The following is a 24,198-nucleotide window of genomic DNA, read 5'->3' on the forward strand; positions in this document are numbered from 1 at the left end:
AAATGTTTCTGGCTCGAGTTTGTCTGGGTTTTCTCCCCGTTTTGTGCTGTCTCTGAGCAGTCCCCATTTGTGCTACTCCAGTGCGCGGCGCACTTGGTGCAGGAGGATAGAGCAGGTTTGTGCTGCTTCACTGCTAAGAGAGATTGAAGAGCTTGGATGAGATGTTGAACAGATTTTTCTTTTTCTTTTTTTTCCCCCCCCAGCGGATCTGTCTGGAAGATGAGAACAGTTGGTATTGATATGATCTGCTTCATATTTTGGGAAGCTTTGGCAGTAACTACTACCAAATAATCATGCTTCTGTGTCCCTATTGTGCAAACATTTAAATATGTTCAACTGTGTTGCGCAGAGACCCTGTCAAGAGACTAATGTGCCATCCGTGGGGCACTTGAGGGCAAAACCAGGTCCTGATAAGGAATTGTAAGGAAAGTATATCCCATTTCTTAAGAGAAAGCCTGACTTTTTGGCTACTGGCAGCTGCTGTTAGCTTGTCTGAAAATGGCTGGTTATGTATCGGAGAGGGATTAGATGGGAAACATGCTGTTGATAGTGGGTTGTGTGCTGTTGGTGTGGGCGATGATGCTCGTTTGTGCCCCAGATGCAGGGATTTCTTGTGTTCATTTGCTTCTTTAAATTTGTGTTCTAAACTTTGCATCCTAAACCACAGCTTTTCCACCCCTGAAGGGCTTGAATCAGGGGTCATCCTCATTATTGGGGTGACTGCTCTGTGTGGGCCTGCCCCTGCCCTCGTCCTGGGCACAGGTCGATCCCGCGCTGGAGCATGATGTGAAGGCAGAGATGCCCTGACCCTGGCAAGAAGATTCATATGCTTTTCTTTTCTGCTGCCTTTTCTTTTTTTTTTTTTTTTTGTTTTTTGGATCTATCCATTTTGTAGATCAGGACTGTATGAAAGTCTTATTTTAATTCCAAAGACATGGTTAAATTCCCCAAGAAGGGGTGTTCAACTCTGACTCAGGAGTTTATGCAGACCACTTTTGACTTTAAGGATAAAAGCACTGTATTTTAGCTTCTTGAAGGTTGCTTTAATGTGAATTAAGCCAAACTTTAAGGAACTCCGTTTCATTTCAGAGTGGAAAGATTCACAGTCCTTAAAACTATTTCTTCACACAGACATAAGGTCAGAGTGCATCAGTGCCTCGCAGCATCCCTGGGCGCTCGGTCGTGCCCCGGTGCTGGGGGCAGACGGCCGTGCTGGAGATGATCAGACACATGAGGTCTGGAGTATCTGGAGGAACAACAGCACAATCACCCCCCTGGTTTGGTTCCCCTTGGTTATAGTGACACAAAGGCACATTCAGGCCTTTGATAAAAGCCAGGCTTCTCTGCTTTTACACACACACACACACAAAAAACCCAAACCAAAAAGCAGAGAAGGGGAGGCTGTGTTTTGTTAAAGTAGGGACTTGGGATTTAGCAAGGAGAAAACCTCAAATCTCACTTTTTTGAATTACAAGGGGATCTGAAGTTGGAAGCACCCCTTCTCCATCCCTCCCACCCCATCAGGTCAGCGGACATTTCCAACTTCCACCACCACCACCTCCTCAGACCCATGGTGGTGTTTATAAGGAAGGCAGCTTTATATATATATATCCTATCCCATAATAATCCCATATATATATGCATATACTCTTTAGTGCTCATTAAGTGGCAAAGCAAAATGCAATGAAAATAGAGGAGCACGGCGTAACAAACACATTCCTCCTCCTTAGTGAATAAAACGCCCACCCTGTTTTACTGAGTTTTACTGGGTTTTATTCTGGGCTTTGCTTATTGCAGGTTTTAGATCCTCTTTGCTCCAGATTGGCCCTGACTGATGGCTCTGTGCCGAGAGCTCATCCCTGGGGGATTTCATTGTGGGGGGAATGGTGAAATTGGGTGGCTTCATCCTGGTTTAAGCTGGTAATTATGTGTTGCTTGAACCCAACAGTCTGTTGAACTGTTTTGCTTTAAAATGGATTTGATACCTAATTTTGGATGTTTTTCCTGCTGTAGCTGGGGATTCCCTATGGCTGTACCACTGCTGCGTGTCTGTATGCCATTACTACCCTGAATTTCAGCCACCCTACAGAGCCAGTTTGGTGCCGCTGGCAGGAGACCCCTGCAGAGCCACCGTAATCAACTGGCAATGTCAGACCTGGTACTGATGCCCTGAGGAGTTTGGCCTTTGCCACCAAATGCTGAAAATGTTTGTTTTTTCCTGGGTGTAAGACTGTGCGCACCCACTGGGGAGGAAACTCATGTACTGAAGCTGTGTCATTTAAGATCTAAAATCCCATTTTGTAGCATCATCACACAGAGGAGTGTTTTATTCTTTAGCTGCTGTCCTGATGGTTGACGGGCTGTCAGCCGCAGCAGGGAGCCCTGGACCTCTAAATGCCTCGCAGCATCCTTCTCAGGGCAAAATAATAAAAATACTTGGTAGACTTTAAAACTTATTTATATTGAAGCTTTGAATACAACTAAAAAAATTCCAAATGCATTTTTAAAAAGTGTGAAATAAGCAACATCTCTTCTCTTAATTGTAGAGCTCAGAGTCCTTTTTCACAGTGAAAGGAAGAGCAGTGCCCACTGCCAGCCTGGGAAGTGGTGGGGATGGGCTGCTCCAGGGCTGTGACCCTGGAGGGACTGGGGTGAGGGACCTCCTCACCTTGCCTGCAGCTTGAGAGGCACTGTCTGCAGGCTGAAAACCGTAACACTGAGCCTGTATTGCCAGATTCTTCTCTCATTCCTTTCTCGTGTCCCTCCTGTCTCCAAGAATGACCCCAAAACTGGCTGCTGCTTCTCCTCCCAAGGAGCCAAGGGGGGCCATCAGGAGCATCTCTGCCTCCTCTCAATATCTCAGGGAGGGGGACAGAAAAGGCAATAGGGCTGCTCCCTCTCTTCTTACAGGAGGAAGCATTGCTTGGTGGGTGCTCTCTCCCCCTGCCCACGCAGCTCATTAAAACCAGTGCTGTCACCTGCTCTGCTGGTAACTGTGCACAGCTGCTGCTCCTGATGCACCACCCTCATCCCAGGTGTGTCTGGGGGGGGGTTCCTCCCCTACTTCTGGCAAAGTGTGAGCTCGCTAAATTCCTGGAAGGTCTCATGTTGATTAGCTGAGGCTATGAGGGGTTTTTCAGCAGCATGGATGGAGCTCCAGGCTGGTGGGATATGGCTCTGTGCTCTCTATGGCTGAGGTGAGTCTTGTGGCAATTGCTGCTTTATCAGTTCTTGGGAATATGCAGCAAAAGGGACAATTTGTGGGTGTTGGGATGTTAGTTGGGATTGCCTTTTGGCCTAGGAATGAGTGTTATGTACAAGTGTCATTAAAATATCTGAATCCTCTTGCCTTTTAAAATACAGGAGAGGGATTAAGATGTGTGGAGTGAAACTCACTGCAAGCCATCAGGAAAGCAGAGGTGTGTGTATATTTATGTACATGCATGTGTGTGGAAGAGCTGTAAGGTCTGGTCTATGGGCAGCTGTTGAAGCAGCCTGGGTGCTGTGTTGAGAAGTCCTTTATATTTTTGATTTTGGAGGTGTGAGGCTGTAGCAAGGGCTCTCTGTGCCCTCTTTGTGGCAGGAGGTGCTATGCTGCCCCAGGGGGGCTTTTGTTCTTATTGGGGACATAAGTGTGTTATTTTGAAGTCTGTTTTAACTCATTCCCTCGGAGCTGGATGCCTGCTTGTTGCAGACCATGCTGTAATTAGTGAATGTGAGCAATGTCTAACAAATATGCACCTTAAGGAGAAATCCTTCATAGAAGGGTGAAGCAGCCCAGCTTCAAGATGTTAAACCTGAGGATGCTTTTGAGGGGTCTTCACCTTCCTGGCTGTTTTTTTTTAATGCTTGGCTTATGTAAAGTGTTGCTTTTACTCTGGAATAGCTGCAGAGCCTGTGTGTGTTCCCCCACCCTCCTAAGCAAGTGGTTTCACTTGAAGGTTCCTGTGAGCCACTACTTGTAACCCAGCTGTTTTTTCTGTAAAAGAAGAGGTGTCTGAGTAGTCAAGAAACTTTGTTGAGATGGCAGCTCCTGGAATCCTCCATCCCAGGCTTCCATTTCATTCAGTGGAGGTTGGGGCTTGGTGGAGAGCAGGGACTGAGGCTGGTCATTGGTCCTGGTGGAACAGGAATGAGGGGTTTGTATAAGAATAGCAGATGAAGTACTTGTAATCTCAAAAGGCGACTCCTAGAGACAAAGAGGTTTTCTAGATGGGCTGGGGGGAGAAGCTGGTAATAACACTAATTGGCTTTGGTCTTTGGCAACCTTTCCAACACGGTTATGTGACTGCACTATTGTATTTGGGATATTTCTGTGTGTGTGTAATGTCTATATTTGGGCAGGGTAGAGTCAGACAAACCTTTATGAATGAGGGAAACATTGTCTGGGATGGGTGTTACAGAACACAGAGTGGGGGGGGGAACCCCACAAAAACCCCAAATGAAGCTCCAGTCTGGAAGGGCATCTTCTAATTGCTGTTCCACTGCCCATCTGCGCTGATGAAGCACGAGCTGGTGAGTGTTGGTGGGGCTGGTGGGCACAGAGGTCCCTGCTGATGGGTGCCAGCTTTGGTGTGGTCGGTGCCAAACTCTCTGCTCTTAAACCTCAGTACTTGGTAGAAGTTAGCAATAGCCTGGCTTAATGTAAAATGGGGCCCTGGGTTTAAGCCATTAATCTTTCCTGCTTTGGGCTGTACCCTTGCCAAGGAGTAACAAACAGGCTAATGAACAGGGCCAGCTGAAACACAGCTCCCAGCTGGGGGACTGATGGGAGACCCCTCTGATCAAGGCCACTTACTGAAGCTGTTTCCACTCAAATTAGGACACACTGACAGGGTGTGTGGATGATACAGCCGTTAGCACCTGAGATGTTGAATAATAATGCCTGTTAAAGGCAGTTTGTACTTATCTGATAGCTTGAAGTGCAAAAGCTGGAAGAAGGATGATGAAGGGACAGAGGCTCAGCCCAGGACCAGCGGGTTTGATTTCCCTCTCCTGGCTGCCAGCATTCTGACAGGGAGCCAGGAATGCTGTGGGCTGTGAAATGTTTTTGTTTCGCTTCATTGGGTTTGCACAGCCAAGTCCTAATCGGGGCTGTCATTTCCAGGGAGGGAAAATGGGAGGTCTGTATTTTGGACACCTCTGTGGGACTGTTGCAGAGAAAGGGTCCTTCCCAGTAGTTTTAAGAGAGCTAAACATTGCTGGATGTTCCGTTTTGGTTTTTTTCTCAAAAAGCATTTGTTTTTTTAAGCAGCACAAACTGGTTTGCTGGTTAGAGCCAGAAGTGGTATAAAATGGGGCTGAGCTGAAGCTTTCCAGTGCCAAACATCGCACACAGCTCTGATCAGCTGGAGAGCTGCAGCCAAAATCTGCTTCTTCCAGCTCATCTAGTAGAAATACATCGGAGATGAACAAGTCCCACTGTCTGTATCTTTTTCTAGGGATCAGCCTAGATGTTGAATATCACTAATGTGTTATCATTTAAGTCTCTAATTTCTGTTCACATGTGACTCTTCGGCTCTCATCTATAAATAATCCATCTTAAATTGTGAATAGCAAACTGAAGTTCTTTCTTTGTGGATATATTTGGTTGGAGGGGCCCTCTATGGTTCACTTGTCTTCCTCACCAGTTTATGTATCTTGACATGTCATTTCCTTCGTGGTCTTCCTACCCTCCCAAAATGGATTTGCATATGAATAATTAAAAACAAAAGGAGTCAAATCTCCATCATAGATGTCTTTCACACAGTGGGTAAGACAGGACTTTGGGGGGAAAGATGACTGATGTAGCTTGTAATTCAAACATTGCAGGTGAACTACCTGGGCATGAAAGGGAACCTGCTCTACAGCTCCAGCCCCTCTCCCATCTTATCTTCTCTTGCCAAATGTTCTACTGTACCTGCTGCCCTTTTTTGAATGCCCTCTCAAAAGAGCAGGAGAGAGCCACAGTGACTAAACTAGACAGGAATATGTATTTTTGCAGCAAGTTGCTTAAGGACATTGATTTAGTCAGCAAGCCCATCATCCTCCAACAGCCATCAGTGCAGCCCACGCTTGCTGAGCCCTTGCCTTACTTTACACTGTTGAGTTAATCCCATGTCTCTCTGCTGTATGCAACAAGTCCGTTGTAATTTTAAGGTAGCTCCTAATGGGAATGTAACTTTAAATCCTTGGGTTGCAGTCAGTCCTGGTTCTAGCTTTTGTTGGTCAGTATTGGTTCTGGTTATTGTTAACAGATTTATTTATTCTTTATTAGGATTGAAAGTTTTTTATTAGGACGTAGAGATTTTTATTAGTCTTGTGTATGCATTGATTTGTTCAATTGTTGCAATGTTTCTTGTTGAACAGATCACCCAGAAGATCATATTTCCTGCAGGCAGTTTAACTGTATATTCTGTAATGTTGTGGTACCACTCCTTAAATAGATTGACCTTTTGGTTCTAGTTCTACTCTCTTCTGCCAAAATAATTTCCTCCATACTCTGGTTCGCATTATCAAATTGCAAAGTCATTAGTTCTACTTCTTGGTAAGGGCACTACTATCTAAATCTGGTCTTCACTCAGGCTCAATGAAACTCGTGATTATTTGCACAACCTGAGGTGAAGTACCAGGAAAAATGAGATACAGGATTGAGTAGTCCCATCAGTGAGGAGTATATTTTTTAAATTATTTTGGTTTTGTTTGGATAATGGCAGTGTGTGCTGGGCAGCTCAGGATGCGGTGCCTACATGATGCGATCGAGGCAGGCGGTGAATCCTCTTTAGGAAAATGCAGTGGTGCTGGTTGCTCTCATGGGGGCTGGAGGGCTCCACTAAGTACCTGCTGTGTCCCTGTACAGCCATCGGGCTGGTCTATGATACCTCCTGCTTTGGAGGAGGGACTTTTTGGAGGAAATAAATTGATTACATTTTGGTAGAAACTGGGGTGTGTGTAACATGTATATCTTTTTTTTTTTTCCCCCCGGAATCATTGGGTGGAAACTCTATTTGAAAATGTTGGAATGTTATCTCAAACACTGACATAAGGAAACTTTTATTAAGCTTGAATTCATCACTCCCCTGCTACATAGAAACAGACAATCCAAATGAGCAAACGGTCCTGTAGGAACCCAGCTTGCTCTTGCTTTCTGGGTTCTTCTGGACTTGAAGGTTGCTGAGTCATGTCAGGGAAGCAGGAGCAACGCTGCTCCTGGTGTCCCAGCTCTGCACCTCCTCTGCGGCTCACACCAGCATAGAAGAGCTGGTAGAAACCATGAGCCTGCTGGGATTTGAGGTGTCCCTGTGATGTATTTAAAAAAAACCAAAACCAACAAAACCTCCCACCCCCCATTCCTACAACTTTGAGTATTTACGTTCTTTGGCTTCGAGTGCATTATTCTGATCCTGTGAGTCTACTCTAAGCATCCTACTGCAAGGCTGCAGACTCCAGTGCAAATCTGCAAAAAGTGAATGGGAACCTGCTGTACTGAACAGCTTTAACTTGTTTCTTTTGCATGGCAATAACTTAGATCTCCAATTGTTACTGAGAGTTCAGGAAACACAATCTTGGTGATCGAAGTGTGTCTGAATAACACAGATGCGTTTTGCCATCTGATGTCAGACCCTCACAAACCAGACTTTTTGCAGACATTCACCTACTGAATTCTAATTGCTAACCCAGCAGAGCAAACGGTGCATGCTTGCAGCAGATTTGGTGCTGGTGCACGTCATGCTGAGGGATGCTCAAGGCGTTGCTGCTGGTGGGGCAGGAGGAAGAAATCGGATGGGAAGCGGGCAAAGTGGCAAAAGGAGTTTAAAAACTGGCTAGATCCTTGTAATAGTTGTAATAGTATATGAAATATTGGCTCACACTGAATGAGGAGGTAATCTTGGCATAATCCAGTGAAGAATAAGACTCTTAAAAATGTGTGGCTTTTCTTTAGATTTCCTCTTAATACACTAAATAATCTCTGGCTTTGACATTTTAATTGTACAGCCCAGATGTGAAAACTTTCCACCAGATCTTGGCAGAAATCCCGGCAAACTGTTTCAAATAGAGAAGTTTAAAGGGGGGGGGAAGTGTTTCTTGCACTTGTAAACCCTATTGTTTCAGAATTTATCAGGTAATATTGAACTTTCCAGGCTATATAAAAAGCAGGATGAAAGTGTTGCAAGCAATAGTGTGGAGGAGATGTGATGGAGGCACTTCTTCTTGAACATGAAGTAGTGCATTTGGTGCTGAAGAAATAGGAAGCTTTTGACATTTGTTTTTTGTAAGGTCAGAGAGAGGCAGAGATCCAGTCACTAGAGCTCAAAACTGGCCTAGATGTTACAGTTCTAGCACTGCTGCTTTGAATTTCATTCAGTGGTACTTTCTTGCAGGGGACAGAGACTTTTTCCATCTGTTTAGCAAGTAATACTGGACTTCATTCCTTTTATATTCACTCTGCTGCCAGGAAAGATAGGAAATATGCATAAAATCTACAGAATATGCATAAAATCAATTATCTAGGGTTTGGGGATTCTTTTGAGTCCGTCTGCTCTAATGGACAAGCTCCTTGAGAGGAGCCAGCCCAGCCCTGGAGCTATCCTCCCTCTGTCTGGAGCCTGTTTGGGGAGGTGGAGGGAGCTTGTGCGGCTGTTTCTTCCCTAAAAGCAGCGTCCTGGCTCTGTGCGTGTGTGATGGGGCTCTCCCATGGTAGACGCCTCTGCTCTGGGAGATGAAAATGGAGCTTTAGTGCAATTCATGGATTGATTTTACCAGTTTCTGTGTTGGATGCTTTTGGTATTGAAGACTTTATGGGACAGTGGCTCCTGGCCCTGGTGGGACAGAGGGGCAGCCCTCTGTTCACATTCTGCTTGGCAGCCAAGCGTTTGTTATTTCTAACAGCATTGGGTTCCGTGGTCAGTAACTTGCTGTGCAGAGCAGGTGGGGGCTGTGGTAATGGAGGGAGGCAGCTTTGTCAGCCCAGCATCTGTAACCATCATCTCCCGTCCTTCCTCTGCTCGTGCAGGGTCAGGCACAGACGTGCCACCTTGCACCTTTTGCACCCAGACACAACGCCTGGGTGGTGGGATGGAAAGCATCTCTTGCTTCGGAGCCCCCTTCAGTTCTCAGAGTGCCCATTAATATTGGCTCAGTTACAATTAAAAAACTGTGGTGATGGCCTTCCCCATGTCTTGGTGGGATGCTTTGCTTCTATCAGGCTTAGCGAAGCAAGACTTTAGCACTCTGCTAGATCACCTGTAGCGTGGTGTCAGAACAGTTCAATGGGTACTGCAGGCATCCACAGACAGAGCCTTGTTGTCCAAGTATCTTCCCCTGTTCCACTGGAGGCTGGAAAACCAGTAAAGAAAGATGGAGAACATGGAGCCCTTGTAATTGGGCTGGTAAATTCAGAAAATTCAAACAGGATTTGAACCCCACCCAGACATATTCCCCTTGCTGGTGAATGAATTAAACCCACGGAAGAGGGATGGGTGAGTACAGAGGGACCACAGAGGGGCTGTAAATGAAATTCCTACGTGGGAACATGAATGCTGGAATAAATTAGGAGGGATGATTGTCACTTAGTCACTCGCTTTCTCATCAGTTTTGTTCCCATATAGGAGAATGTATCTCAAGATAGGGCCACTGCCGTAGGTGAGAGAGTCTGGAGCTTGTGAGGGCTCAAGTACTGAAGCAGAGAAACATGGCTGGGAGTTCAGTGCTGCTGTAGCAGGGGAGAGAGAAGGGGGATAAAACTGAGTTTGCAGACCTTCAGTGGCCTGGCTAGCCTGCTCACGAGGGTTCTCCACCGTCATTCTGGCATACAGGAGATCATCATATCCCCTTTGAGGGCGCTTGGACCAGCATCTCTATTTAGGAAGGCAGAAGCACTAGCAATGCTTTTTGGCTTGTCTGTCTATGCTCTATACCATGCAGTTTTCCTTTGGTACCAGTTAAATATTTTTTAAAAAATTTTTTTTTGATTGCTGGGCTCTTTCACAGAGCTGCACCATCTGAAATCGCAGCGAGGCATCTCTGGCGCTTCACTGATGTCTTGGATTTCCATTAGCTTGGAATTGCTGTTAGTGCACTAATTGTATTTCCCCCCATCCTTTTTTTTTTTTTTGCCTGCAGGAAAACGTATGTTTTTTTACAAACACTGTTTGTTATTTAGCTCTGGCTTCACAGAATGCCTGTGAAGATTGGTCTTCATGAGAATCAATTGCAGATAATTTTCATTGCAAACAGAATCCTGTAGTACATACATGTGCATCTGGGTTGGCTTCTCCTCGGAGCATATGTAATGGTTTCTAGATGGAAAGGAAAGTCTGAGATGAAATAGATCATGACATGACATTTTCAAAGTTTATGAAACAATAAAACACAATAATCATGGTTAAAATTTGATAAATATGTGGTGGTGTTTTTCTAGCACAGAATACAGTTCTGCAATATACCCTAATTAATACAGTCTGTGGTAAACAGATTAATTCCTTTTTAAAATCAGAAACTTTCCATGCCCTGAACAGAGACAAACATGCATTTTAGCAGCTAGTGTCTAACCCAGGGAGTAAAAATCTTTCTGCTCTCTTTTTTTTAAATGATGTTTTAGTGTATGCCTTGAGCAGGGGCCAAAAAAAAAAGCCAAACTCAACTGCCCTGGGTGGCATCAGGCTCTGGCTGTGCCTATTCAAACCCCTTTCTCTCTTGCTGTGAAATGTGTATAGCTTAATGCCTACCTACGTGGGATTGTGTGGGTCTATTTTTTCATGGAAGGAGTGATTTCTTTGCCAGCTCTGATGCATTTTCCCCAGTGAGCAGAATTTCACACCTTCCCTTTTCCCCCAGGCTGAAGCGTGTGGCTGTGGGAAGGGACACAAATGTCCTTGGGAAGCAGCGCCTTGAGTGGGGCGAGGTGCTGGAAATAGTTTGAACTGAACTTAATGTTGACTTCAGCTGGAAAGATGCACACTTCTTTTTTTTCAGCTGTGCAGAAATTAGTTAGAATTAATTAACTTGGCTAGTTACCCTCTGGTAAATCAGGATTTCAGAATCTAAGGTGCATGGGACATCAGTGTGTGGTGGTGAGTGTATCAGGGGACCCATGTTTTGGGAGCAGAAGGACATTTCCCTCCCCAGGTCGGAATTTCCAAGGCCACTTGTGCATCAACATGATGTTTCCTGGGTGACTACATCTAAAATCGTTGTTGTATCAAGCTTTTAATTTCTTGAAAGCTGGACGATTGCCTAGGTTTTCTGCATTGATGAACTGAACTTTATCCTTGCTACATATACCAAATAGGATCTGGTTTGAAAATGCACCTTTTCACCTCTCTCCAGCTGTGGTTTTCCTAATATGTGTTTCTGAAACAGACCTGACTGCCAAGGAAAACATCAACTCTTCCACTTGCTGGGAAGAGAGGATTAAATTCTGCTTCCTGATGGGATGATGGTTGGATTTCACACAGGTAGTTTAAACCTAATAAAATTCCATCCTGGGGTTTGCAAAAAAGAGGTATTTTTATATTGGCACTGACTTGTGACTTGGAGAGTGTGTACTTTAGCTTTGGTCATGCAGATTTTGTTTCAGTGGAACGGGGGTGCCCAACCATCTGTATATACCACCAGCTCCTGCTCTGGCCTCCAGAGAAGATGCTCTGCTGTAAATGCATCAGCAATGTTATTTTCAAAAAAAAAGTTCTCTGAGGTGAATGAAAACTTGACAGAATTAGCTGGAGGATGTATTTATCAAAGCTTCGTGCTAGTGCAGCTTGTACTGTGGTTACTGAAAGATGCAATAGCGATTGTGTTGTATCCTCCATTTGGCAGCAGTGCCTGTGGTGTGACTCTTGGAAAAAGCCAGGCAATATAGTACAGTTGAGCATGATGGGTTCTTTTCCCAATGCAGCAAGTTTGGTGGAGTTTAATAATGTCTGGACTAACTAGGAGTGGTGTGCACAGCAGCAGCAGTTGATTACCTACAGCCAGAAGCCCTCGCAGACTGACAGGCAGCTGATGCTTGCTGTGGAAAGCCAAAGGCAAGGTTCCCACTGGGAGCAGAGATTGGAAATAACAATTTAAGCAAATATAGTTCAGCTTACTGGTCCATGAGCCTGTGGTCAGAGCTGACTTAGGGCTATCTCTGCTTCACAGGCATAATTAAGAAATTGTCCCAAGAGCATGGGATTTGCTGCAGAAGAATTACAGGTAGCTGTGGGTTTTAAGAGGGACAGTATGAATCTTCATATGCAAAAATGTCTTTCTGTTTGTTAATGTAGGATGTATGCCACTGAATGTTTCCTAAGTGAATATATCAGTGCTTTGTTTGTTTACTGAACTAATTGAGTTTATCATGTCCACAATGTTTATGGCTGTCCTTGGAATCCTTCAGGCAGGCATGTTAATGTGTTTTCACATACCTAAAATTTCAAAAACCAATTGTTTGTTGTGCTCTTAACCATAAAGAATTCTGCCAGACTGAGTTTTCACACTGATGCTTATAGACACCATAAACATTTCTGCTGTAAATATGTTCTCTGTCACAGTACTCCTTAGCCTGGACTGATTTCACTGCTTTTAAAACACAGTCACTCCTCATGACCCCTTACACGGGATTGCCTTTGAGTGGTGTGTGTATAATGCGCACATCTGTGTGTGCATGTATATGTGCGTAGCCATATTAAAAAATAAAGAATATGTGCTTTTCCCTCCACAGTGTGATGCTTGAGGCAGGCTGTTCTCAATAATGGGAGAGGATCAGCTGCTGGGTAGGTGCATAGAAAGTGTATTTCAATAGTGGCATAAACTCAACAAGGTGGTCTTGCTTGCTTACTGCTCTATTTTTTGCAAAGCATGCACAGTATCGGAGAAGAGATGTAATAACCTGTAAATGTGACAGGCAGGCATCCAGGTCTGCTATGTGTTGTTACGAAATAGTTCTGCATGTTTGAGACTGGACTGTATATGAACTCAGGTGTATTGGTATTTGTAACTGGGGGGATGAGATCAAATGTTCTTAAATGTCTGCGTAATAAAGTCCCCGGCCACAGGTGGGCTGTCCCCACGCTGGACTTTGGGAGGGCACAGCAAGGTCTACAACCGGGAGGAGTTTGCTAGGTTAGGATCTCTGTGCACATGATAATCCTCTAAAGCACCAAAACTGAAGAAAAAAAGCAGTCATCTGGCTTGTTACAAGGACTGCAGAAATGTACTGAGATGTGTAAGTCTCAAGTTAAGACTGTTTATCAGCAGCTATCCACAGGAAGCAACAGGTAGTGAGAAATACAGTGAGTGAATAATTTTCTCTGCTTATAGTGGTTTCTAGTTTTCTTTTTCCTCTGAGCACCAAAAGGCCTTCAACTAATTCTGACCAGAGTTAAATGAATGCTTTAATTAATGTGTGTGTCTGTTGCTTAACCATGAGGAAAATCACTTGGAAAAAGGTTTGGGGTTGTTTGGAAAACTCTAAATGGCCTGAATAGTTTCAACCTGAAAACATCCCTGTTTACATTAACACAGCTCTTATTTCCCCAGTCCCTTTTTTCTTTTCTTTAGTAAGTGCAGTATTAGAGAGGGAACTTGGTGACTTGAAGTGAAATGGGTGACAACGCAGGTCCTTTACCCTTTAGGACAAAACGTAGCCCTGAATTTCGTGACGGAAGGGGGGGTGATGTTGGGGCTGCATGAAAAATGCACCACCAGGTCCAACCTGCATCTCTTCCTGGACCTGTGTGGGACTGGTGATGATGCACGGTGCTGCTTGGATTTAAGAGTCAGATTGACATAATGCAGCAGAACTACTGTTAAGTAGTTAACACCTTGCTCCTAAATTCATGTTAGTAGGCTTCATGCATTCAGCTGCAAAGAGGTGGAGTTGTTTTAGATGCATGAAAGTGCCTTTGATCACCAGGAAGGTTTCACTGTGGCAAGTGTTCGTTCCTTCCTTCCTTCCCCCAATGGTCAGTCATTGCAAATTTGCAAAGCAACTGTCTTATCTAGCCTTAAACAAAATCCCTCATCCTTCTCGGAGCAGCTGCTTCTGCAGGAGCTCCCTCTGACCACTGGTGTCTGCTGTCCTCTTTAACGTTGAGGCAGTTGGGATAACTTGGATACACACCCGGATTTCTGCTGTAGAGCCCTGAGCTCTGCCTGGTCCCTCAGAAAAGAGGTGCTGGGGCTGCTCTTGGCATGGTGATTTGGGACCTCGCAGCCTTGGGTCGGTGCTATGTGGCAGGGGTTGTTCTGGAGAGTGAATGCAAGAAATTTGACGTTTACCAGGTCCATAAATGTCCTGCAAATGAGTGTGCCTGGACTGGTGAATGTGGCTGCAGTCCTAAAGGAAATCTTGGGAGAAAGAGAAATGGTTGTGTTGTCCTGTGAAGAGTGAGCTGAAAAAGGAGATGAGGGAAGGCTCACCGTTGCACTCTTGTAAGCCTTGAACTTCTCTACCTGAACTGAAATTTTACAAGTGCTAAGCAATGGTTGTGCTTGAGGGATGTTGTCATGATTGTATTAAGGGCACTGGTGTAATTCTCCAACCAGAGTCCTTTTTCTCCCTGTATTTCTGTAATCAAGAGATGAATAACAAAGTTATTTTATGCATGAGAAGGGACTACTCCTTTTGAGTAATTTTTAGTAAAGAGAAGATTGTTTAAGTAACTGTTTATAGTGATTAGTTATGAGTTTTCAGACTGAATCAATAGCAGATGTTACTTTTGAATGACCTTTATGAAATGTGTATGTGTTTTCATGCTAGGCTGACTCTTCAAGGTACCCTTGAGGTAAATCAGATGTCTTTAAACCCCCTAACCTGTGGTGTGCCAGAATGCCATGTGCTTATGAAATAAATGACAGACAGCTCTGCTGGCCAGAGCAGCTTGGGATCTACGTAAGTGATTTTGTACCCGTGCAGCCAACAAACATCAGGATGTGGTTTTCATACAGGTTTTTGTGCTAATTGAGTTATACATGGAAAAACTAACATGACACAAGATCAACTTCACTTTCATAGAGCGACTGCAGGAAAAAACTGACCAGAGGTTATCTCTGTGGTTCGTTCTAGGAACTGTTAATTTAGAAAACGCGAAGACATCGTTTCTAACGTATTACTTCATGTAGTTGGCTGTATGCTCATTAACCGTTTTATAGCTTTTCTGGCAGTGCAATTAGCAGGCGTCCATGTGAATGGAAAGATCAGATCTTATTTAGATTAAAACCTAAAAATCTGTCCCTTGTCAAAACATTCAACTCTGATTTATGTGGCTATTCTTCAGGGTTTTTTTGATGCCGCTGACTAGTGATGCCAATTTGGCTGCTCCGGAATCCGGTATTGTCTTCATATACAGCAGAAATATGGAATTATGATGCTCAAGTTAGCTTAACCTGCCTTGCAAAAACATGTTTGAATGTGGATAATTAGTGAATCTCAAATTTCTCCCGCTGTTCCCACTTGGTGTGTGAATACCTCATGTTTTGGGGACTGGGGTAAGACAAAACACTCTGGGAGTCTTCATTTTGCTTTCAAGCAGTAGATAGCACACCGAGATCTTCATTCATGAGTGAGATCTCTTGATACTTGGCACTCAAGCAGCAGATAACTGAGTTGCTGGGAGGATGCAGTGACTTTTGTCTGTCCCTCAGAGTTCTGTCTCAAACCAGAGAAGAAAGGGACGTTTCAAATTTCACCATGCTATCGCTGAATCAGTTCATAGACTGTTTTGGCTTGCTCGCAAAATTTACTTGCGGTTTCAGGTAATTCTTAATATGTTCTTTTGAACAATACAAATATTTGAGTTAAATCTTTGCAGCTTAACTCTTTTCCTCCCATCTCTATAATGTTGAACAAAAAGCATTTTTAGAATCCTTATCGGGGGGGGATGTTTCCTGATCAGTATTTTTTCCTGTTAGGAAAACATCCAGACCAACTGTAAAACACGGATGAAATCACAGGTCCATTTCCTCTGGAATGACCCACTTTTATGATGAACGCTGAACACATTTGCAGTATGATACCAACTGGATCCCGTTTGCAGAGAGCATCTATGCCTAGGTGTGACTCACTTTCAGAGAAACTTTCCAGATGTATTTTTTTCTTGGCTGTTTGATATGTTAATGTGGGAGCGTTCAGTAGCACCTGGCCATGGTCTTTGTGAAGTTAGAAAGCACAGGTGATATTTCAGCATCACACGAGGCACTTAAATCTCACCTGGGGTGGAGGGAAGGAGGAAAGGGAAAATCCAAGTAAGTCCCGTGAGATGACTTCTCTGCAAACTTTTTCTCATCTTGATGGACTGGGCTGCTGTGTATGAATGTAGAAATGCAAATACACTCAAAGCTCACCAGGATATTTCTGAACCTGAAGAAAAAGACAATAGAGTCATTTTAATTGTTACTAAAGCCTTTGGTGTGATCAGTAATTAAAGCGAATCATCTTCAAGCTCTGGAATTTGTATGCAGGGTGTAGGTGTGTGTTTTGGGAGAGGCAAGGTATGCGTTGTTATTTTTTTCTTCTGTAGCAGCCTTGCACGTGTGGTGTTATATGTAGCACCCAGAAACCTCAGTTAAGTCCCATTGTTAAACACGCCCTGGAAACAAAGTGACCTGAAGGCTTGTAATTCATGGGACTGTTACTGAGGCAGGTTAAAAACAAGTGTGAGTAATTAAGTGTTTCTCATTATTTTTTTTTTGTATTTGGTTGTGTGATACAGCAATCTAGAAAGTAATTGACAGTTTTCAACATAAACTGCAGGAGAAGTATAATGAAAGGTGTCAGATGCACATGTGGATGCCTCGCTTCTGGTTGCCCTGAGTGTGTACATTTTAGTTCACAGTGTAATTATGTTTAAGAGCAATATGCTTAAGTGTATTTGGGGTTTTTTTTGACAATCTGGCCCATCCTCTTAGGCTGGGCAAATAATATGGGGAGGAAATCCATCTGGGTCTCATTTGGAAGGTGCGTGTGGTGTCACTTGGCTGCCTCTCCCCATCGCAGGCTGTGTGGCATCTCCTGCTGCCCTGTGCTGCCTTTTGGCCGACTCACTTTGTCCCTCACTATGCACATCAAGTTTATAATACCAAAATCCATTTTTAAAAGCTCAGTTTTAGACCAATGTCTAGAAAGAAATAATGGTGCCACAAATGGGTCTAAATGGAGAATGGATTTTTACAGCTCAGTGAATTCTGGTGTTGTCTGAGTCTTGGTCCCTCTCTGTTCTAATTGTGAGAAGTTGTGAACCATGGAGAAAGTTGTGCTGTTGTGAATGCAAGATTTAGAAGTCAACGGGAGATGCACAAAATACTGTTGGCTCTGTTGCTTACAAATGTTTATATTCTATATATGGCTTGGAAAAAGCTATTTCTCGCATCACTTCTCTTCAAGTAAGCATAGCAATGTGACTTACACATCTACTTGGAGTGACTTAAGGAACCTGTGTCTCATGATGTAAGATGTGCTTCATGTGATTTAAAGTGGACACAGGTGTTTTCCAGTAATTTGAATTTCTTAAGAATTTTTTTAAGAATGGATGAAATGAGTTAAATGAGCATCTCTCTCTTTTCAGACCCAAGGTGAAAATTGCATCATTATGAAATGGCCATTGTAAGCTATGACAGAGCTTCAGTGATGGTGTGAATTAATGTATCAGCTGTTTTGAACTCAGGAGTACCCTGGAGAACTAAACTGAAGTTTCACAAATTGGCCATGTGCTTGATGACACAAAATCAGCACTTGAAACCTGATTCCTCTGTAGCTGTAGCTGTAGCCAGCTTGCTCTGCATCCTGTTCAGTTATTAATATTAAGCACCCTGCTATGACATGTTTTATGTCTTGAACTAAGTCTCATGCCTGTAAAGTCTTTGTTAATGGTTGTCTAATGTGGGGAAAGAGGCTGTGTGTGTCTGTACTGGCAAATAGATCTTCGAAGTCAGCTTCTAAAATGATGTCCCATAGTTGCCATTGCCCTTGTGCCAGACCAGTGCACCCTCATTTCATGTAAGAATGAGGCAGATGATGCAATCACGTGGGGATTGCTCTCTGCCAGATGTTGCTTGCTTTGCTCTTGGGATTATCTAACCATTTTTTCTTTCTTTGTTATTAAAGTGGACTCCTTGATGTCAGCTGATGACCCAGGTACCACAAGTCTGTGGTTTAATTGCATATAAATAGTAAAAGTAAGTTAATGAATGTCCGAGATCTGTGTGTCTCTTACCCTTGGCCATGGTTCAGTTTGGGTCTCGGGGGTTCTCGGCTCAAGAGGATGCTGTCACGCATTGTCCATGTTCAGCATGCGAGAAAGCTGACTGGAGGGGGTGGCTGAGCCCCTTCCTCCCTCCTTTCCCTTGGAGATGCTGTCAGGATAACTGTTGCATCTAGTTTTGCCTGTTACTTGGCGCAGTCTATACTTTTTTAAAATATGGTGTTTCTCTTCTGAGTTTTACTGCTTAAATGTGTAATATTACCCTAGCTTTTGCTTAGCAAGTTTTAAAGGCTGTAAACATTTCATAAATATTAAAACTTGGGGCTGTGTTGAAGCTGCAGCATGAGAATAACACCTTCCTTTTTAGCAGATGTGTGTTTCATATTCTCTTGGTAGGAGTTTTATTTCTCCTAATGCTGTGGTGTCAGTTTGGTGAAGAAGGAAGAAGCTGGATTTTTTTTTTTGTTCTTTTTTGGGCTCATGTACCATTAGCAGGGTTTTCCCTTCCTGTGGGAAGGACCTAGCTTGGCTTTCAGACCTTGGGGTAATCCTGTGGGGGACTGGGATCTAGATCACTTTTTTTCTTGATATCTCTAACTGTGAAACTGAGTCAGGACCTCCAGGTAAGCCTTAATGTAGCTGCTCTTTCTGCATTTTATTAAAACTGAGGGATAACAGAGAAACTCTTAAAGCCTTGGTGACATGAACAACTTGTTTGATCTAGCTATAAGCAAGAGATAACAGGCATAGAAATTATCATATTCTGTCTTGGTAAGGTCAACATACAGAATAAGGTCTCAAAAATGAGCAAAACAAGGCAATCCTGAGTGGGATTACAGCAGTATGAACTGATGCGTTGTAGTAACAGCTCTACCAGCCAGAGTCTCGCACTTGGGCAGAGTGATGGGCATCCTAAAAGAGCTGTTAAATATCCTTTCATTGGTTTGGTTAAAACTCTCATAGCTGTAATAGAGTGGCAAAAATACTTCAAAAGTGAACAATTACTTTATGGCAATAAAGTCTCTGAGCAGGCCCGTCCCTTTGCAAGGGCACCCTTGCTAAAGGCATACCTCTGAGGCGGGTTAAATTACTTTGTGAAGAAAAGACTGCAAAGCAGTTTGTTACCCCAGGAAAAATCTTTGTCTAAACTTTTTGAGCTGCTATTGTCTCTTCCTAAGAGAACCTTGAATCACAGAAACATCAGTGGGAAGGGGTTGCTGGAGGGCTCTTGTCCAGCCTCCTGTGCAGAAGGGTTTTGTCAACATCCACCTTGATTTGGGGGGCCCAAAGCTGGGTCCAGCCCCCCATCTGCAGCCATGCCAGCCCTGGCAAAGGGGGGATAGTGCTGCTTTCAATCCATTGCCCACACGGTGCTATTGAGTAATGCAGAGCAATAAATCCGCAGTGGATATGGTGTCGTCCTCTAGCCAGCCCCACCCCATGCCACCCTAGGTCATGATATTAGTTTGTAAAGCTAAGCCTTGCTGTCGAAGGATGTGACATTTAACAGTCAGTGTTGTAAAATCCATCATCTGTGTTTGGACATCCTCAAATGCCAGTGGGAGAACACAAGGTCACCCATTAGGCTCACACTTGTTCTTGCACATGTCTGGCTGTGCAGCCCTCCATGCTGGAGGGACTTTTACTTTTTTTTTTTCCCCCCCTTTTGCATATCACAAACTGTTGCAGCTCTGTGGACCCCCCCCTCCCTGAGCTACTATTTTTTTATATTGTGATAAGCCACAGCAGTTTAATTCTCCTGTGAAAAGCATTGTTTAAGTGTGTTTAGGCTGAAGGAGCATTTACAACTGTTTGATGTGGTCTGATTATGAATATCATGTGTTGGAAACATAGACTACTTTTTTTTTTTAAAACACACAACACATGGTGTGGAAGGTGGAAAGCTTTTTTCTTGTTTGGTCCCACCCTAGCATATAGGGGGAAAAACTTAGTCTGATGCTTGTCATGACTCTGGAGGTTAACTTTTAAGTAGCTGTTCAGAGGTTTTCTTCTCACTGGCTGGTTTTTTTAAAAGAGGCTTCAGGGAAAAACTGGATGTTGCTTCATGAAACTACATGCATGAACCATCAAAACAAATGGGAAATGGAGCATCAGTCATTCTACTGTGGGCTTTGAAGTGAATACTTGGTGTATAAAAGTGTCTGCTTTTGTCAAACCAAATGTTCTGTGTATCTGCTCATTTTCATTATAGCACTATCTTGGTTTGCTGATCGACTTGCACAGAGAATGTAGCGCCTCGTGTAACTTGCATAGGGCAGCGTATAACGGTAACCACTTTCTACATATTATGGAATTTATTATCACTGAATGGTTTTGGTTGGAAGGGACCTTAAAGATCATCTAGTTCCAGCCCCCCTGCCACGGGCAGGGACACCTTCCACTAGACCAGGTTGCCCAAAGCCCCGTCCAACCTGGCCTTGAGCCCTTCCAGGGAGGGGGCAGCCACAGCTTCTCTGGGCAACCTGTGCCAGTGTCTCACCACCCTCACAGCAAAGAATTTCTTCCTTACATCTAATCTCAATCTCCCCTCTTTCAGTTTAAGACCATTACCCCTCATCCTATCCCTACACCCCCTGATAAAGGGTCCCTCCCCACCTTTCCTGTAGCCCCCTTTAAGTCCTGGGAGGCTGCTCTAAGGTCTCCCCGGAGCCTTCTCTTCTCCAGGCTGAACCCCCCCAACTCTCTCAGCCTGTCCTCACAGGGGAGGTGCTCCAGCCCCCGATCATCTTCGTGGCCTCCTCTGGACCCGCTTGAGCAGGTCTGTGTCCTTCTGATGTTGGTGCCCCCAGAGCTGGACACAGCACTGCAGGGGGGTCTCATGAGAGCAGAGTAGAGGGGGAGAATCCCCTCCCTCAACCTGCTGGCCATACTGCTCTTGATGCAGCCTGGGACAGGGTTGGCTTTCTGGGCTGTGAGTGCACATTGCTGGCTCACAGCCAGTTTTCCATCCACCACTACCCCCAAGTCCTTCTCCATAGGGCTGCTCTCCATCCACTCATCGCCCAGCCTGGATTTGTGCTTGGGATTGTCTTGACCCATGTGCAGGACCTTGCCCTTGTTGAACTTCATGAGGTTCACACAGTCCCACCTCTCCAGCCTGTCCAGGTCCCTCTGGATGACAACCCTTCCCTCCAGCATGTTGACTGCACCACACAGCTTGGTGTCATCAGCAAACTTGCTGAGGGTGCACTTGAACTCGCTGTCCATGTCACCAACAAAGATGTTAAACAGTGCTGGTCCCAGTACCAACCCCTGAGGAACGGCACTTGTCACTGCACTCCACTTGGACATCGACCTGTTGACCCCAACTCTTTGAGTGCGACCATCCAACCAATTCCATAGAAATGCCATAGAAAAGTTGGTGGGTAATTCAAAACACTGGCAATACTTCTGGTTGCTGAAGCTATTGTATAAAAACATTTTGATTAACACAATCTTTGATCTTCGGATAGTTTTGAAAAGGAGCAGGCTTCTGTGGGTAGTGAGCTCTCCCGTGCTGCCTAAAGAACAGGAGAAATGGTGATTCACTGGAAAAAGACTCTTGTGATTCACTCAAATTCTGTAAACTGATGTGTGCAGGGTTTATTCCTTCTAAAATCTACAGTGGTAACACCTGGTTTTAGTTTTTAAAAGAGCTTGTTGCCTACACTACTCTATCAGTAGAGCATGACATTTTCCATTACTTTAGGCAAGAGTTTTAAGATGTTTGTTTAACAGATGTACTACTGTGGATTTTTCCAGTTTCTAAAAATACAAATAATCTGTTTTCTCATAGGAGAGGATGTGTTTCCAGGTGCAAACTGATTACACACTCTATATTTTGCCTTATAGTTCAGCAGTGTGTATATATGCTTTTTCAAAGGAAAACCCAGAGCTTAAAAGTAGTAAGGAAATAGTCACAAGTACAAGTTGCTCCTGCTCCATTGAATATTCCCACCCTGCACACATGGATGGATTTATGTCCACTTTTGTAATTGTGATCTGGTCCCTAAAATCTGGCTTAACCTATGCATTACACTTAATTGTACCTTTTTTCACCTATAAACATCTGAAATAACTCACCATTAGACTTTGCACATGACTTGAGAGAACTTGCCAAAGACAGAGACTTGATGCTGACAGCAGGAATCAATTATGAAACCTAATATGAGATTAAAAGGTTCCTGAGTATATTTGTAATTGAATTGTACAAAATGCCTGATTTGTGCACTGGACAGTGCGCAAGAGACTGTGAGCCTAAATGAAGCAAATTATAATTCAATTATATAAATGCTTCCAGAGCAGTTCAAATCCCATCTTTAAGACCACTTAGTGTGGAGAAGATGCTTTTGCTTTTTTCTTTTAAGATATAAAAATAAGCCCTTATCTGAAGGGTGTCCTCTGTACCGCTTCTGGCAGCAAAACAAAGTGGAGTATGTAACCACACCAGCTACGGTGATGTTGTTAGTCTCTAAAAGAGAAAGAAAATAGATGGTTTGTAGAGAAACGAGAGAAAATTATGATCATTTGTAGTGGTGAAAAACAGTCCACTCTGGAGTTATCTTGCAAGCTTGGTTCAAATTTTACCATTTTCATGAGGCACTTATGAATTCAGTCCCCTCGCAGAGCTTGTCAGCAACAAAGTCCAAGCTGACTTAAATTTAATTCAATCCAACTTGTGCTTAGCTTGGGATTTCTGTTTGTTTCTTCCTTTATAATATTTCATTTTTTTAAACTTGTAAAATAAGTAAAAATAAATCAATGCGTGCTTGGGAGTTTGAGGAGTGTTGTAATGTTTAATTAACCCTTTCAGCTGCTTTGTTTAGTTGCATAAGAAGTTTGTTCCTCACTAGAGATGCATGTCTACACTTAAAATTAGCAATTTTTTTTGCTTTTTTAGAACATAAATAAGAATCCAAAATGTCATATATGTGAAACATGAAGGTTTCAAGTCACTTCTGTTAGATTTTTTTTTTTCTCCAGAAGGTGAATTTGGAGTCAAATATTACCACCCCCAGCAAACAGGCAAGGGTATAGCTGTATTCAAAGAGTTGCAGAGAAGTGATGGATAAGCTGTGAAATAAATTGGGCTGGTGACTTACAGGAGTCCTAAAAGCTTAGTTGGGATTGGGATGCTTGGCAAATCACAGGAGAAATCGGAGCTTGGTTGTTTGCTTGACATAAGTCGGACACTAATTCTCATTATCTTCTAGCAGGTTACTTTAAGAGTAAAAAAAAAATAAATCCTTATTAAATTTTTTTCCCCTGTTGGGGCAGATGAGCATAACATGGCATTAGACTCCTGCAGAGCCAGCAGTAGAAATAACTCTGCTGACAGTTGGGTTGTGCTTTCCTGGCCAGACTTAACTGTTTGGGCATTGCTGTTAGTCCCCAAAAAACCCATTAAAAATAATGAGGGGAAAAAAAAGACACCTTGAAAAACCTGGGGGCTGGGAGGAGCATGGCTGTTGGGTGTGCTGGCAGGCTGTAGCCACTCACTAAATACCACAGGAAATTGCTTAATGAGAGCAGATATAAGAATATCTCTGCCTGTAAAAAATTTTTGGCTTGGCTGCTCCTGGATAATGTGAATTAGGCTGTGTGCTTTGTGAGGCCCAGAGGGCAAAATTGGCATGACTTCACTGCCTGTATTAGCAAATAATTGCTGCCTAGATAAGGAAGGGCAAGGTTGCCTATTAATTTTAACTGTGAGCTGGTTACTTCAAAGTGTCTTATGGAAAAGCCACTGTTCCTTCATCAGTGGTAACGTAAAACCAAATTTGTGCAATGATTTGTCGCATCTCGTCCTGCCTGGAGGGGCTCTGGCTTGGGATGCTCCTGATGCTCTCCTGGTCCAGGGGACACTTTGTCAAGGGTTACCAGAATCGACCTGGGTAAAGAACACTGGTATGAAAAGCTCTATTTCTATACATGAAATTGCTGTGTAAACAAATTGGGTTCAGAAATAAGTCATATGTTTAGATATTTAGCACAAATCTTCAGTGTTATCCAACAGAGTAGTGACAAACCCAAGCAC

This window comes from Strix uralensis, chromosome 14 (assembly GCF_047716275.1).
Source record: "Strix uralensis isolate ZFMK-TIS-50842 chromosome 14, bStrUra1, whole genome shotgun sequence".
In the NCBI taxonomy this organism is placed as follows: Eukaryota; Metazoa; Chordata; class Aves; order Strigiformes; family Strigidae; genus Strix; species Strix uralensis.